Source organism: Lygodium microphyllum, chromosome 7 (assembly GCF_053477565.2).
Source record: "Lygodium microphyllum isolate KBCC chromosome 7, Lygodium_microphyllum_v1.1.10, whole genome shotgun sequence".
NCBI lineage: Eukaryota > Viridiplantae > Streptophyta > Polypodiopsida > Schizaeales > Lygodiaceae > Lygodium > Lygodium microphyllum.
Genome location: NC_141141.1, coordinates 107,916,207 through 107,930,957, shown reverse-complemented (window position 1 = coordinate 107,930,957; position 14,751 = coordinate 107,916,207). Strand labels below are relative to the sequence as shown.

At 41.9% G+C, this 14,751-nt stretch overlaps 1 protein-coding gene across 1 annotated transcript in view; it reads right to left on the bottom strand.

Moving 5' to 3' along the window:
• Positions 1–14,751, bottom strand: part of HOS15 (WD-40 repeat family protein) — an 82,260-nt gene that overhangs the window by 22,305 nt on the left and 45,204 nt on the right. The window lies entirely within an intron of this gene.

Below are 14,751 nucleotides of genomic sequence, written 5' to 3'. Positions count from 1 at the left end.
CTCTGCAGCCCATCCAACACCCTGGCCATGTGTACCAACTGCTACTGCAAGCTGTCCAACTGGCTGTGCAGGAGCACGTGGCTCCTCCTGGAATATAACCCTGCCTATCTCTACCACCTTCTCAAGCTGCCTTTGCATCTTGTCTTTAGGGAATACTACATCATGGCTGCGGATAACTTTCCACGCTTGCAGATCCCATAGGCAGTAATCCATCTCACCTACATCCCCATAGCCAAGGAAAATGCATTTGACACTCTTAGGATCCAACTTAGTTTGCTTGTCTTTGAGCACATGGCAGAATGCCTCACATCCAAAGACATGTAGATCTGCATAAGATGAAGGTTCCCCACTCCATACCTCCTCTGCAACCTAAAAATCCAAACCACTAGAAGGTGATCTATTTATGACATGTATAGTTGTACTCACTACCTTAGCCCAAAAGCTATCTGGTAAGCATGCAAGGCTAAGCACACTGCGTACACGCTCCTCGATGATTCTATTCATCCGCTCAGTCAAACCATTCTGGGATGGAATATAGGGGACAGTCAATTGACACTTAATTCCCCTCTCGTCACATAGTTGCTTAAAAGCACGTGACACATATTCTCTCCCATTGTCAGTCCTAATATCCCTCTTGTCACATAGTTGCTCAAAAGCACGTGATACATATTCTCCTCCATTTATGACATGCACAGTTGTACTCACTGCCTCAGCCCAAAAGCTCTGTGGTAAGCATGCATGGCTAAGCACACACTGCGTACACGCTCCTGGATGATTCTATTTATCCGCTCAGCCAAACCATTCTAGGGTGGAATATAGGGGACGGTCAATTGACGCTTAATACCCCTCTCGTCACATAGTTACTCAAAAGCATGTGACACATATTCTCCCCCATTGTCAGTCCTAAAGCATTTCAGCCTATGTCCAATCTGGTTTTCAACAAATGCAAGCCATCTCTGAAATACAGCCAAGACATTGGACTTAAGCCTAATGGGGTAAGCCCAGGCTTTACGCGAAAAAATCATCAATGAACATCACAAAATACTTTGCACCACCCAAAGACTGACAGGGCATGGACCTACAGACATCCGAATGTACCAATGCCAAGGGCTCACTCATGCGTATCCTACCAGACTTCTTTTGTGTATTCCTAGTCTGTCTGCCATAAAGACAATGCTCACATGAATCAAAACATGCGTAGTCAAGGGACGGTAAGTACTGCAAACTAGAAAGTATTTTCATTCCCTTCAAGGACATATGACCCAAACAGGTATGCCAAAGAGATACATGTGGAATGAAACCCACTGACAAAACATAGTCAACAGAGGACCCATCAACTACAAGAGAATAGAGGCTGCCAGCTTTGCCACCTCTAGCAAGCACAAGTCTGCCACGGGTGATCTTCCAAGCAGAATCCCCAAATGAAACATGAAACCCAACATCATCAAGCCGCCCTGCAGACATAAGACTACGTGTAAGTGTAGGTACATGACGTACATCCTGTAACAAAAAAGTACTGCCAGTAGAGAACTGCAGCCGTACATCCCCAATGCTAACAATAGCAATCATCACCCAAGCGAACTAAACTAGAGATAGTGCGGTAGGAGTAGAACCACTCACGGCATGGTGTAACATGAAATGAAACACCAGAATCCAAAAGCCAGCACTGCGCATACATAGAGTGAACATCGGTCAACGACGTAGCATCACAAGAACTAGCTGCAAGTATGTACTCCTCATTGGAGTCATCAGTTTGCATAACATTATCTCCTCGATTTTCACACTGGATTTCGCAGACATAATGCCGTGATCAAAGGACTTTTTTTGTACTTTGTCTTTCCCCTTCTCTTTACGCTTCTCATTGCGCAACTCATGACGCTGTGGGAGTATATGACCCTTTTTACCGCAATGATAACATGTCACATTAGCATTTCTCCCACAAAACTTGCTGCGTGACTTACCACGCAACTTAGACCTAGACTTCTGCAAGTCTCTACCATGGCCATTCCCACAATCATTCTTGCCATTACCATCTCTACCTCTAACAATCAAAGCATGTGACACACGAGAGGCATCCAAGTTCTTACGGTTGATCTCTTCCTACAAAAGAGCGCTCTCTACATCAAGCAAGTTCAAAATAGTAGCATGAGCACATAAGGCAATGCAGAATACATCCCATGACCCACTTAGAGTCCCAAGCAAAAACAATGGAGTAACCTCATCATTAAAGGTAATACCTTGCGAAGTCAAGTTCTTGAGAATAGCATGAAACTAGCTCAAATGAGCAGACATTGTCATATTCTCCTTCATCCGCAGGTCCATAAGCTGCTTCAGCCAATACATCTGACTTGCTGGACTTTTCTTATCATAGAGGTTTTTAATTTTATCCCAAAGCCGCCAAGCACTCTGTGCTTCCTCAACCACATTGGAATGCACATGTTCAGTGAGAGACAAGATGAGGGTGGACTTGTATAACTCATCAAGCTCATCCCATTCGTCATCAATCATAGTTTCAGACTACTCGCCATGCATCCTTAGTGGCTTCATCTGCAATTTCTGCACCAATACCTGCCAAACTTGGCTCTTTCAATAGGCATAATTCGTACCATCAAGCTTAGTGATGTTGAAGATAGCACTATCAATGGAAAAAAAACCCATAATGCAGTTCAAAACAGTGCAAACGGTTCAAAACTGGTTGCTGTTTTCTGCTGTAAACAGTCAAAAATACCACCAAAACCAAGGCAAAATGACCATCAAAAGTACCATAAAATCAAGATGATTCAGCATGAAAATTCCACATCAGTCCATACATAACTGCTTGCTGTCATAAATTACAACCAGATACAATGAGAGCAAACTGTAGGCAAAATCAATGCACCAAGTCAACCACTAACTGTCAAAGCATAACTAGCATCAAGCGGGCATAAATCAGCATATGACAATCATACGGACATCGAGCAAACACCCAAGCATATCAAACGAATCCGTCAGTAAGCCTGTGTAATAGGGCAAAGTGTACACAACACTGGTAAGACCTGACACAAAGAGTTGTATGCTCAAGGAGTATGAAGCCCAAATCAGCCCAAGTACATGTATGCAGACCACGACATATCAACCATGCAACATCTAAGTGAAGAAGATCCCAGTCTCAGAAGACTCAAAGCTCAATAGCATAAACCACCTGCTCAATGTCTATCAAACAACCAACCAACGATGCTCCCACTAGCACAAAAACCGTATGGGTCAAGCCAAGAAGCTCAAGAAGGGCATATGAGAGCACCAATGACGAAAGATCCAAGACCAAACATCAATAAGACATCATGAGCATATAGGCTCTGTAGCCTCCAATTAGAGCATCCATAGACATCAACTGTATCCCAAATACAACTCTAGTAAGTCAAGAAATATCCCACGTAAGTTCCCGGAAGACAGATGCAAGCCAAGTCAAGGCACTAGTAGCAATCGACTACAAACAATGTAAGTAGCATGTGATAGTGGCAGAGGCCAAGCATGTCAAGACCGGTCAGACATAGGTAATATACATGCCATATGTATATCTAAGACGGAGTATCAAATGCATTCCAAAGCCGAGCTCAAGCTTAAATGAAAATCTGAAACCAAAGACAAGCTCGATGTCGTACCCCGAAGGTAAATACTTCATTGCATATCCCAAAGACATAGCCCGAAACCAATAGGCATAACCAAACTGGAGGTAAAATAACCTGTCAACCAAGGTAGCATAAATCCCAACCAACAACGAAGTATCCGCATCCAAATCAAGGCTCAATAGCTCTAAAATAGCATATCCAGGCATAAACCATGATGACTAAGCATCAATACATCCAACAGGACACCCGAATGTCAACAAAGAGCATTATACATAATGCCGTCCCTGATAAAACCTTACTGCCAAACAATGTACAGCAGTAAATCCCTGCATGAATCGAGCTATGGAAGCTCAAACCAAGTCCCAAAGCATCTCAAAACATTGGGCAAACATCCCCAAAGTATCTGGGCATCAAATACCAAGCCTCGAGAGCATCACATAAGCTAAGAGCATGACATTTTCTTACTGTAAATCAACTCAGATCTGTTGCAGAAAATGCTGTGATCAAAATTTGACAAATCTGACATCATCATCGCGTCTGGAGCGTGCCAAAACCCCAAATTAGACTCTTACCTTACCTAAATCGAGTTCCTGATACCCAAGATGTGAGAAAAAATAGGATTTTTTAGCCAGATTTTGAAACAAACGCAAAAAAAATATGAGCTGACTGTGGGGCCTGCTAGTTATGCTAAGGATAAGGGGGCAAATGGGGGTATACAAGGTGCCCAATGAAACCAAAAAACACCTGCAAAGAGCCTATGAGGGCCGGGGAGAGACGAGAGATGAAATCTTACCTCGAGGGAAAGAAGCCATGGTTAGCATTGAAGCTCCAAGCTCTAGGTCTTCAATCCGGGCTGAAATAATGCCGATCCAAGCTCCATGATCAAGCTCTAATCCAAAGCTCTAATACCAATTGAAAGGTGAGAAGGATCGAAGCTTGCTTGAAAGTGAGCTATGGCGGAGAGCAAGAGCAAGAAAAGAGAGACACAAATGGAAACTCCAGAGTCACAATGTGTGACCGGGCCTTCCTTTATTCAAATTGTCGCTAAAAGAATAAAGACTAAAGTGACGGTGACGGGCGTCCACCACCTGCAGTGTGCAATGGCGGATACTATCAGTGTAGTAATACACGGGCGGCTAGGGAGAGGCCCCTTTACCCCCAACATGACAAATGCATACAAGTTGTGTATAGAAGTGAATACTTTCTCTACAAGTAGAGAAAATTGTTACCAGATTTGTTAATTCATATGTGAGTTAGTGCATGAATCTGTGGGCTCCTGGCCCCAAATTATGGCGAACCAGTTCATGCTTTAGTCTTGTTTGTAAGACTGATGGGTCTTTGATTCACTCAACATACACCATATGTAATTCTTGTTGGAGAGAGGGAGCCACTGATAGTGCCCACAATGCCAATGACTCATTGTTAGAGTTTGTACCATCTTGTCTTGGTATATGGCTTCCATTTCCCAAGCATCTCTTTTTTGAGATATTTTGCAATGTTCTTTGCATGCAGTGTTTCTCTTCTCTCATGTTTGTGCAGTGCATTACGGCAGATTCTCAAGCTTCCATCATTGCACCCACTTTTGGCATAGAATCAAACATCTGTGTTAGGTCTCATGGTGCCGTTTTCTGCTATTGCACGTATGCCATCTTTGTCTACTGCTGCTGATTGGATCTGTTCTCACTGCTGTGACTGATGTACAGCCTGGCTGACTTCATTCTCTGCTGAGTCGGCCTGTTTCTGCCCTGTAAAGCCTGTGTTTTGACCACAGCAATCTGCATTTTCAGTCAATCCTCTCTCTACTACCCTGGGTGACACCTGGACTGGTAAGCAACTGCTGGTTTACCATCAGCAAACCTGCATTTTCAGCCTCTGTGCAACACTGGGCACCCATTTATTAGGCTGCGTGACTGCTCTTTGGGCTGCAAACTATGTTTCTTCTCCTGTTTTGGCTCCACCCTGGTTTGTTCTACCTCCTGTTTGATCTTTTTTTCCTGTGTGCACCCGTCATTTTGTGATCAGCACTCTTCCACTATGTGTGAAGTCTTAAAGAGTGCACCCTTTGCTGAGTTCTGTTGTGCTCTCTCTCTCTCTCTCTCTCTCTCTCTCTCTCTCCCCTTTGCTTCATCTTCTCATCCTATCCTCTCCAAATGGCACCTCATTGTTGTTCCACTGATCATAAGCTTAAGAGTTCTGATAATCACACTTGGGAGTGCCCTCATGAAAGCTTGGTTTGTGCAAAGCGCTTGTAGTATGTTGTTTCAGAGCTATTGTAAGTTCCGAATTCGAGATACTATTCCAACTTCCACAGGATTGGGACCACAATAACTACGAAGAAGCAATTCTTATATGGGAGTCAAATGATGCCGGTGTTTATTCCGCACTTCTTTGATGCGTCTCTAAAGATGTCCTTCCAATGATCACCTCTTGCAAGATAGCTTCAAAAGTGTGGGAGAAATTATAGATGTTGTACGAGGCCCCATCAACCATTCGAGTTGTGTCTCTCTACGGATAGCTCCAAACCATGAAGTTCGAGCCTGCAGACACTATTTAGTCTTTTCTACTTCGGGTTACAAAGATACAAGATCAACTTCAATATAGGCAATCTGCCCCTCCAAAGGCTCACCTTGTGGGGATTGTCCTCTATAAGCTACCTTCAAAGTATGGAATAATCAATGCCCTATGGGTCTAGACATCATCTACACCCATCAGCTTTGTTCGTACGTCTTCCATGCTACTTGAGCATGAGGCATCTTTGAGGTTACAAGGGAGGCTTCCATCTTGTAATGGTGGCCACAAGGAGGCTTTTGCAACTTCAAAGAAGAGTGATAGGAAGAACAGTGTTATCATTTTGATGAGAAGGGATATCTCCACAAGAACTACAAGGATCTTGCAACATCAAAGAAGAAGGAGAAGGAGAAGCAAGATACCAACTCCACTAATGAGTCATCATCCTCCAACTCTGATTCAAAACCTCCGACAAAGGCAAAGACCAAGGCATTGTTGAGCAAAAAATACATTAGCTTCTTTAAAACAGCCCCAAAACATGCTTAATTAATGAATTAAATCTCTTTATTAAAAAGAAATGTGTTCCTAGAGAGGGTGTGTCCCATGAGTGCAAACCCTATTGGGAGGACCCAAACTTTCGATAAATAGGCACGTTGCCCTCCATCCAGTCTCAATCTGTTTTTTGCAGCTTGCAAGTGCCTTCTCAATGCTGTCCACACCTCATACGCAGAGGATATGTCAGCCACAAGCCTTCTGCTACTGATTCGGAGCCATCTGCATGCTACCAACTTCTGTCCAGGCTGGAACAGCCTGTGTTTACTGCATCCACACTATCTAATGTTGCTGTACAGCCTGTCATCCTGCTACCCAGCCTGTCATGTCAGCCTAAATCTGCATTCAGCTGTTTTCTGCATTTGCCTGATCTACCACATCATCAAAATCTGAGTTTTGCAGTCGACTGCATCTGTACAGCTGCCACATCATTACTACACCCACGTTTTGCTGTTTTGCACCCGCTATTGCCTATCTGTATCACTAAACCTACCACCACAAACTGCGTTTGCTGCTGCCAGACACATTCGGAGGCTGCCTGCTGCATTTCAAGATCTGTCAAAGTACGACACTCTCTTCTGCTCATACTCCCTACCCCAATCCTTGAGAGACGGGAGTTCAAGGGTCAGTTTTCATCTTGCATAGTGTATTTTCTGCATTGAGCATTGTATCTATTCATTCATTATTCAATTTCATTATCTTCTATGTTCATTGTCTCTATGTTAACCCTAACCTTAACTATGTTTATTTATTAGTTTGTGCGTTTGTCATACAATTGTGTTGTGTATTCCGTAGACAAGCATTTCCTTACACACACGGAAGGGCTCATCTTCTACAATGAAAGGGAAGGGCATAGCTGCACCTTCCTCAATTGCCTTCTAGTTTTGGTGATGCAAATCATCTCTCAAAACTCTCCAATGCCGGAGAGGGAGAGTGAAAGGGTGGTAGAGATGGGGCACTTGAGCCTTATCCATATGTTTCATATAGGTGCAAAGGACACAAAGAGGGGCCTCCCTTCCACATTGGCAAAAGTCTAACAAGTCTTGAAATGCTGGAGCCAGGATTGACCTTCAAGTTCATGATGGGTTGTTCCTTCACAAAGAGAAAGATTTGCTCCTAGTCCAAGTTCACATGAGGAGACACTCTAGCAGTCTAGCCAAAAGCAGGGAATCCACCCACTGTCACGTCTACTACTACAGAGACATTATTTACACGCATAGAGAGCTGTAATGACCATGTTTTGTTCTCAAGAGCTTGTATAATCGACATCTACATCAAGTTCTCTCCAAGGCACCCTAGTGTTACTTGATCACCCACTGCTTGGATATCCTTGGTCCATTCTAATGGTCACTATTGTATGTACTCTGATGAGTCATTATCATTGTATATTGTATTGTGCCAAATCACCCATGATCAAAGAGAGGGAGGGCATTATAGGTTTGTCAGTTCATGTGTGAATCTCTACATGATTCAATGGGCTAGACATTTATCTTTGCCAAGGTGATGTGGTCACCTACTTCATGGGCGCCTGCCACATGGTGATTTTATTATTAACAAACTTCATATTTTTCACCACAAATTATAAACAACCAATTCGTGCTTTAATCCTCATTATAGGATTGACAGTTCCCTCCTCGTCCATTCACATTACACCATAGATAGTCTTGCTAGAGAGAGGAGCTAGTACCAATGCCCCCAGAGTCAATGACTCACTGTTGAGTTCATACGATCTCGTCTTGGTATAAAGATTCCGTTTCTCAAGCATATCTTCTTTGGGTTCTTTTGAAATGTTTTTTTTTTGTGCACTATTTCTCCCACTCTTGTGTTTGTGCAATCTATTGCAACAAATCCTTGGGCTTCATCATTGCGCCCACTTCTAACAAAAACATCATTGTCAATCTTACCAATGTATCTAGCTAGTGGTTTTCTAGCTTCGATAATACCCCAATTCAAGAAAAAGAGATGCTACATGCATGATAAAAACCATATGAAACATCAAACAATATTATTTATTTCAATCCCAATAGAGTAGTGCAAAGTTTTTTAGTAGAATGCAGTCCTCAACTGAGTAGATTTTTTCAACCTTCATGGTCATTAGTCATCTAGCAGAACATAGCATGCATAGTTGTCCGAAATGCCATTTCAAGTGTCTAAAATAGAAACACAAAACAAATCAAAATGTTTCAATCCTGAAATGTGCATTTTGGGACAAGCATGTGAAGTCATATTTCAAGCCGCTTATTCACTTCCTAAGCTGCATGTGCTATTTTCAATAGCATAGCAGCAAAGAAACATGTTTCTTTGCTTTTGAAACTTGTGAAACATTTTGTAAAGTATGAAACGTTTCTTTGCATTAAAAATGTAGGGAGGGGGGACAAAAAATATATATAGGAGTAAGCCTATAAAAAAAGAAACATTAATGTTAGTCTATTGTCGAGGGGCAAAAAAAAAGTTTAAAAACATCAAAAGAAAGGTGCCTTTCATGACCTATGACGTGCACAGCATGTTCCGCCTCCCTTCTTGCTTCATTTGTTCGCTCCATATGCCCCATCGACAATCTTGCGCCAATCCACTTTTGCCTTGTCCCAAGTCTTGCACCTACTGTCCCGCTCCTATCCAGGAGACGCTTGTCTCATTTCTACAGCTCTCACCTCCCGCTATCCAGTTGACAATTGCCAACTTTCTCCCGCCTTCTCAACCGCCATCTTTCACCCACTTCTTCCTCACCTGCACTACTTTCTTATTTCTTCTTTCTCCTAAGTCCTTTCTCCTTTCTTTCCTTCCTCTTATTCTTCTCTTCCCTTTCTTCTTTCTCCTCTCTTCTTCCCTCTCCTCTTCCTTCTCTTCTACCCTCTTCTTCTGAGGAACCACAATGGAACGTCCTAGATTTACAAAATGGGCAAAGGTGGAGGTTATCATGGATGAAAGTAAAAATCGGGCCTCAAGTGGAACAAAGATATGGAGGTGCAAGCATTGCAACAATGTTTACAAAGGAAGCGCTCCATGGTTAAAAGCCCATCTCTTGGATATTCCCAAGAAAGGGATTGCTCCTTGTAATGGTGACATCCCAGACTATGTGATTGTTGCAGTGGGCGAAGATAGAGAGGCCTTCCATCGAGCAATAAGATCTCAGTTGGAAATTCAAAGAGAAGAGGAAAATGTTCGTATGAGGCAGCCCCATTCTACTAGAGATTCATCTCTGAATGTTGGGCCATCTAGAGCTACATCCTATCACATCTCCCTCTCCAAATGCCAATGTAAGTGTAAATGTATCTGAACTCTCTAATTCTCAAAGCATGCTTACTAAATAGAAGGGAAGGAAAGGGACATTGCAAAAAAATTTGGCTGAAATTGAAGCATGAAAAGGCTAGAAGGAATGTTAGGCATTACTTTTTTGAATGTAATCTGCCATTTGATCAAGCACGAAAGCCAACCTATGCCCATCTTGAAAGTGACTAAATCTCTAACTCTTCAATCTCTTTTCTCTAATGTTCACTCACTTTAAATGTTGTTCACTTATCCTACTCTAGATCTACTATTGTCTACAACCCCTAAACCTTAAACCCCTTATCCTTCAACTCCTAATATTTTTCCTTGCCTATCCACATTATACATAAATGCTTTTCCTTGGATTTGCAGCTATCCCTCTCTATCTTCGTACTTCACTATCCATGCTCATTAGAGCTAGCTTTTCCCCCCTTTTGCTGCTGGTTTTCTCTATTTCCAGCAAGCTACAACCATGCTCAGGGACACATTTTGGAGCCACTCTCATCATGTATAGAGATGTGGTTTGTATAATGTATCATGTTTGAAACTCATGTATTGTGATTTACAGCCTTCGGTAGTGTCATGTATGCTCATCAAATCTCTTCTAATGTTACATGTATACTCTATATTGTTGGGTAATTTAAGTGTTTTTGGTGTAGAGGTTCAAGTTACAAATGGTATTATCCCTTCATAAACATCTAATCTTAAAATATTCCTAGAAATCGACAAAAGATCCATTTTGGCCTTAGGCTGAAACTCTATTTCATGACTCAGAAATGTGTTCCCATTTCCCCATTTTTGAAACTCCATGTAGCTATGATGGCATGGCACATCTATAGTAGGCTACATATTCAGAGTTGGTTACACCGATTCATGTTGTTTGAGATGGATGTTACAAGCTGAAACACAGATTTTATGTTTTTCTTGCTAGTCTTTTTCATCCTCTCAAAATAATATACACGGCTAGACTCCTAGATTGCAACCCATAGTAAAGGACATGATAATGACCTTCACCCAAGTAGTCCCCATGGCTACTAGGTTGCTTGAGGTAGAACTAAAGCGGCATGGAAATGAAGGGGAGAACCAATAAATGTATCTAATTTGTAGGATGGTGGGACATGAATTTTCAACCTAATGCTCTTGGGACACTAAAGTTGCAATGTATGTCACGATAACAAGACACTCCTAGCTTGAGCAATGGAGGACATTAGTAGTAGAAGTTTAGACAAGTACTAGCGAGTGCCTAGTGTCAAATATTGGTCAAGGACATTGAATTTCCTCTTGGAAATTATATTTGGTGTCGTGGGGGTTGGGGATTTAATTGATTTAAGGCCCTAGACTAAGGTTTGTGGAAAGTTTCAACACTTTCAAGTAAAAGGAGATTAGGAATTTAATATTGAGGCTTGGCATTGCCAAAGTATGGGCATGAACATGAATTTTCTAATCTAAATTAATTATTCTCGGCTTAATTGAATTTAGAGGCTGACTATGCATGGGCAATTTTGACACTTGGAAGTTGGCTAACTCTAGGTTGCCCTGCAATGCTATATGATGCTATTTGGGCAAATTTGAGAATGCAAATCTCATTTTTGGGCAAACAGAGTTGTTGTAGTACCATGGCAATAGGGGGACCCATGTTGAGGGTGATTTTTGGCAATCACATGACCACAAGAAAACAAGGGCAGCAATTTTCTTCTCCACCTTAGTGAGAGAGCAGCCGAAGAGGAGGGTTCGCCAACCACGTTAGTATTTTATCCCCCTTTCTAAATTGTCAATGCCATCAAAATCACCATCAAAGATATTGTTTGATGCAACACCAAACTGATTTTGGCATATTTCTAGGCAAGAAATGGATGTTGGTCACTGTTTGAGGGCTGAATTGCCAAATTCTCTACCCTGACTTTCTCTCATCTATGTTTGATACATGTGCCATCTTGTGAAGGAAATTGGAGACTTGAGCCTAAGTTTGAATCTCATGTATTGTGGATTGCTGATTTGCTATTCTCAATGGGTATCCAACAAGGATTAGGGTTTAAATGGCAGCATTCGGATCCGTGCATGAGTGCCTCTATGTTTGAAGAAGGTTGCTGATCAAAATTTGATCAAGGGACAGCAGGATGGGTGAGATGTTGGGCCAATAGGTGGGCTGATTTGCATGTAAAATGGATTCAATTGGGGTCACCCTAATTGTGGAATCAAGGGGGGAATTGGATTTTATGATTGCTAGTAACGAAAGACAGCAAAGTATTCCAAACGTTGTTGGCAAATCGGCTTGGTCAATAGAGGAAGAAGGGATTCTTGGAAAGCACACCTCTCAAATCGAGACTATTCACAGGCATTAAAGCCAAGTCTCCATTGTACAACATGGACTGGAATTAATATGAAAAGAAATACCGCAAGGGGTGCCAACGTTTTGGGGCCGATTAGGTGTTGGCTTGTTTGAATTTCAAAGAGCATTCTAGCCCAAAGCAGTAAAGTGTTGATTTTTCAATTATCAATTATTTCATGCTTTAATTGTTTGTTGTACATTCTGTAAATCAATGAATCTTAGGGTTCCACAATCCTTTTGTAAACAAGAAGGCCGGTTTCAAAGCAGTGACTTGCAAACACATGCAGCTACATCTTTTTAAGGACGTGTAGTCTGTAGTCCTCTCGCAATTTACTCCAGTGAACTATCCATGGCAGCAAACTACAAAATGGGAAACTTTTAAAGAAAAGCAAAGTCTTTGTTCTAAAAACTTTGTTGATGTACCTTGTGCATGTAGAAGAAGCAATCATGTCAAGCAATTCACATCTCAAGATGGCGTATGAGTGAGCATCCACACTGATGTGAGGTTCATGGCCCTTTTACCATGGAGATGGCCATCAAACTTGCCACTTCTTAGCATGGAAAAACCAGTCCAAAAGTTGCTTCCAACAATGAGACAGTCCTCCTATCATTATCAAACTCACCAGTTTTGAGCAGCAAGAAGCATGGAAAAAGCAATCTGTAAAACTTCATGCAACTAGGACATGGAGTTGACATCAAGTCAAGTCAAGGTCAAAGCACGAGCTCAAACACACATCACTAGGAATTCAAAATCCTCTGATTCAAGACCCATAATTGTCACCTAGTACTGGTTTAAGTCAGAATTTCATTGTCACAAATTGATAACAAAAACCAATCCCTTGAGATGCATCTTGCATAGGCACAAGGGTCTGAATCATACTTCTGTACCTGTATGCATTTGCCATATGTAACTGTACGTACAAAAAAATGTGTAAGACGTCTGTTGGTGCATACAAGTGGAGTTTTTGTCTAATACAAAAAACAGGCTGCTGAAGGCTTTTCAGACCTCGCACCTAAATCTAGTAGCAGCCAGTGGGTGCCTATGGAGTGGCATTCACTTGTTCATAGGTGGATACATCTAATCAAAGCAAGCATCAACAAGGTGCAAAAGGGCAGCACCAGTTGGTGGTGTCCCAATTGGTGATTACAATGCTGGTTGATGGTTTTGCAGTGCGGTCACTGGAGCAACTGGGTTGTTGGCAGGAGACCCGCCACGTAAGAGCTCATGACACATAAACATGAAATAGAGGTAGAGCTACAGCCTACAGGTAGGGCATGAGAAAGAAGAGGTATAGGAAGAGGACGAGGTACATAAAGAGGTAGAGGAACATGCAGGAAAGAGAGAAAAGGGAAAGAGGAGCCTAGGAGGTGGTAAGAGGCAGGTAGACTTTACAGATAGAGGAGGTATATGAAGAGGAAGAGCAACAGGAAGACTTAAGAGGAAGACGAAGAAGAGGAGAGTAGTTGAAGCTTGCAGTGGTAGGTAGAAGTGAGAGCTTGAGTGCTTAATGAATGGAAGAGAAGTGTGAGAGTTCCTTAAAAAAAGACCGGCACAAAAATGGGCAGAAAAAAATCAATTTTACATAGAACAGTCACTTTTTGAACTGTGATGGTTTTAAAAGAAAGGACAGATGTTTAAACTGTCTGGACAGTATGGATCCAATACAGATCAAACATGTACACCCTGACTGGAGAGAATGAAGGTAAGGCAAATACACTGTCAGACTGAAGTAAACCTCTCCTGCAAGCAGTATTATAAATACAATGCATGTAGGAGTTGTGCATTCTCTTGCCTGTACCTTATCTTTGTCCAAACCAATACAACTGACAGTTATTAGGCTGCACATTAGTTTTATGTCAGTTTACCACTTTTAAGTTGTCTTCCCACTACTTTAGAGAAAGAATGAAGAGCCAGAAGCATCCCACCAACAAAAGTGGATGGCCATAGCATTTCTTTGAGATTCTGTAACTCATAACATGTCTAAGAAGCAGTCAACAGCATTAAAGAATAGTTGGCATTGTACCATTCATCTTCAACAAATGAGAACCATATAAACCCTACTTGAACGCATACTTGGGACCCCCTCTCTTGTGCAGGGTAGGTAAAGTCAATCGAACAAGTGGACTGAAGTAAACCTCTCCACCAAGCAGCATTACAAATGCAGTGCATGTAGCAGTCATGCATTCCCACACAGGTTCATCTACTTCAACTAGTAGTACAATTCGAATTTCAAAGTATTCACTTCAGATGACAGAATGTAAGCACATAACAAATTTTGGCTCAAATTGGGTCTACCAGAATTAGCAAGTGCCTCATAGGTCAAACACAGGTTGTAAGAGGCTTCAAGGTTCTTCCAGTTTTTATTGGTCCCAGAAAAAAGCTTGACCTCCACTTAGTAGAAAGCAATTTAGCAATAGCTAAAGTAATATTGTCCCAATAAATCTCCTTCCGCAAGTGTTGGCAAAAACTAGAGTCAATTTGGAAGA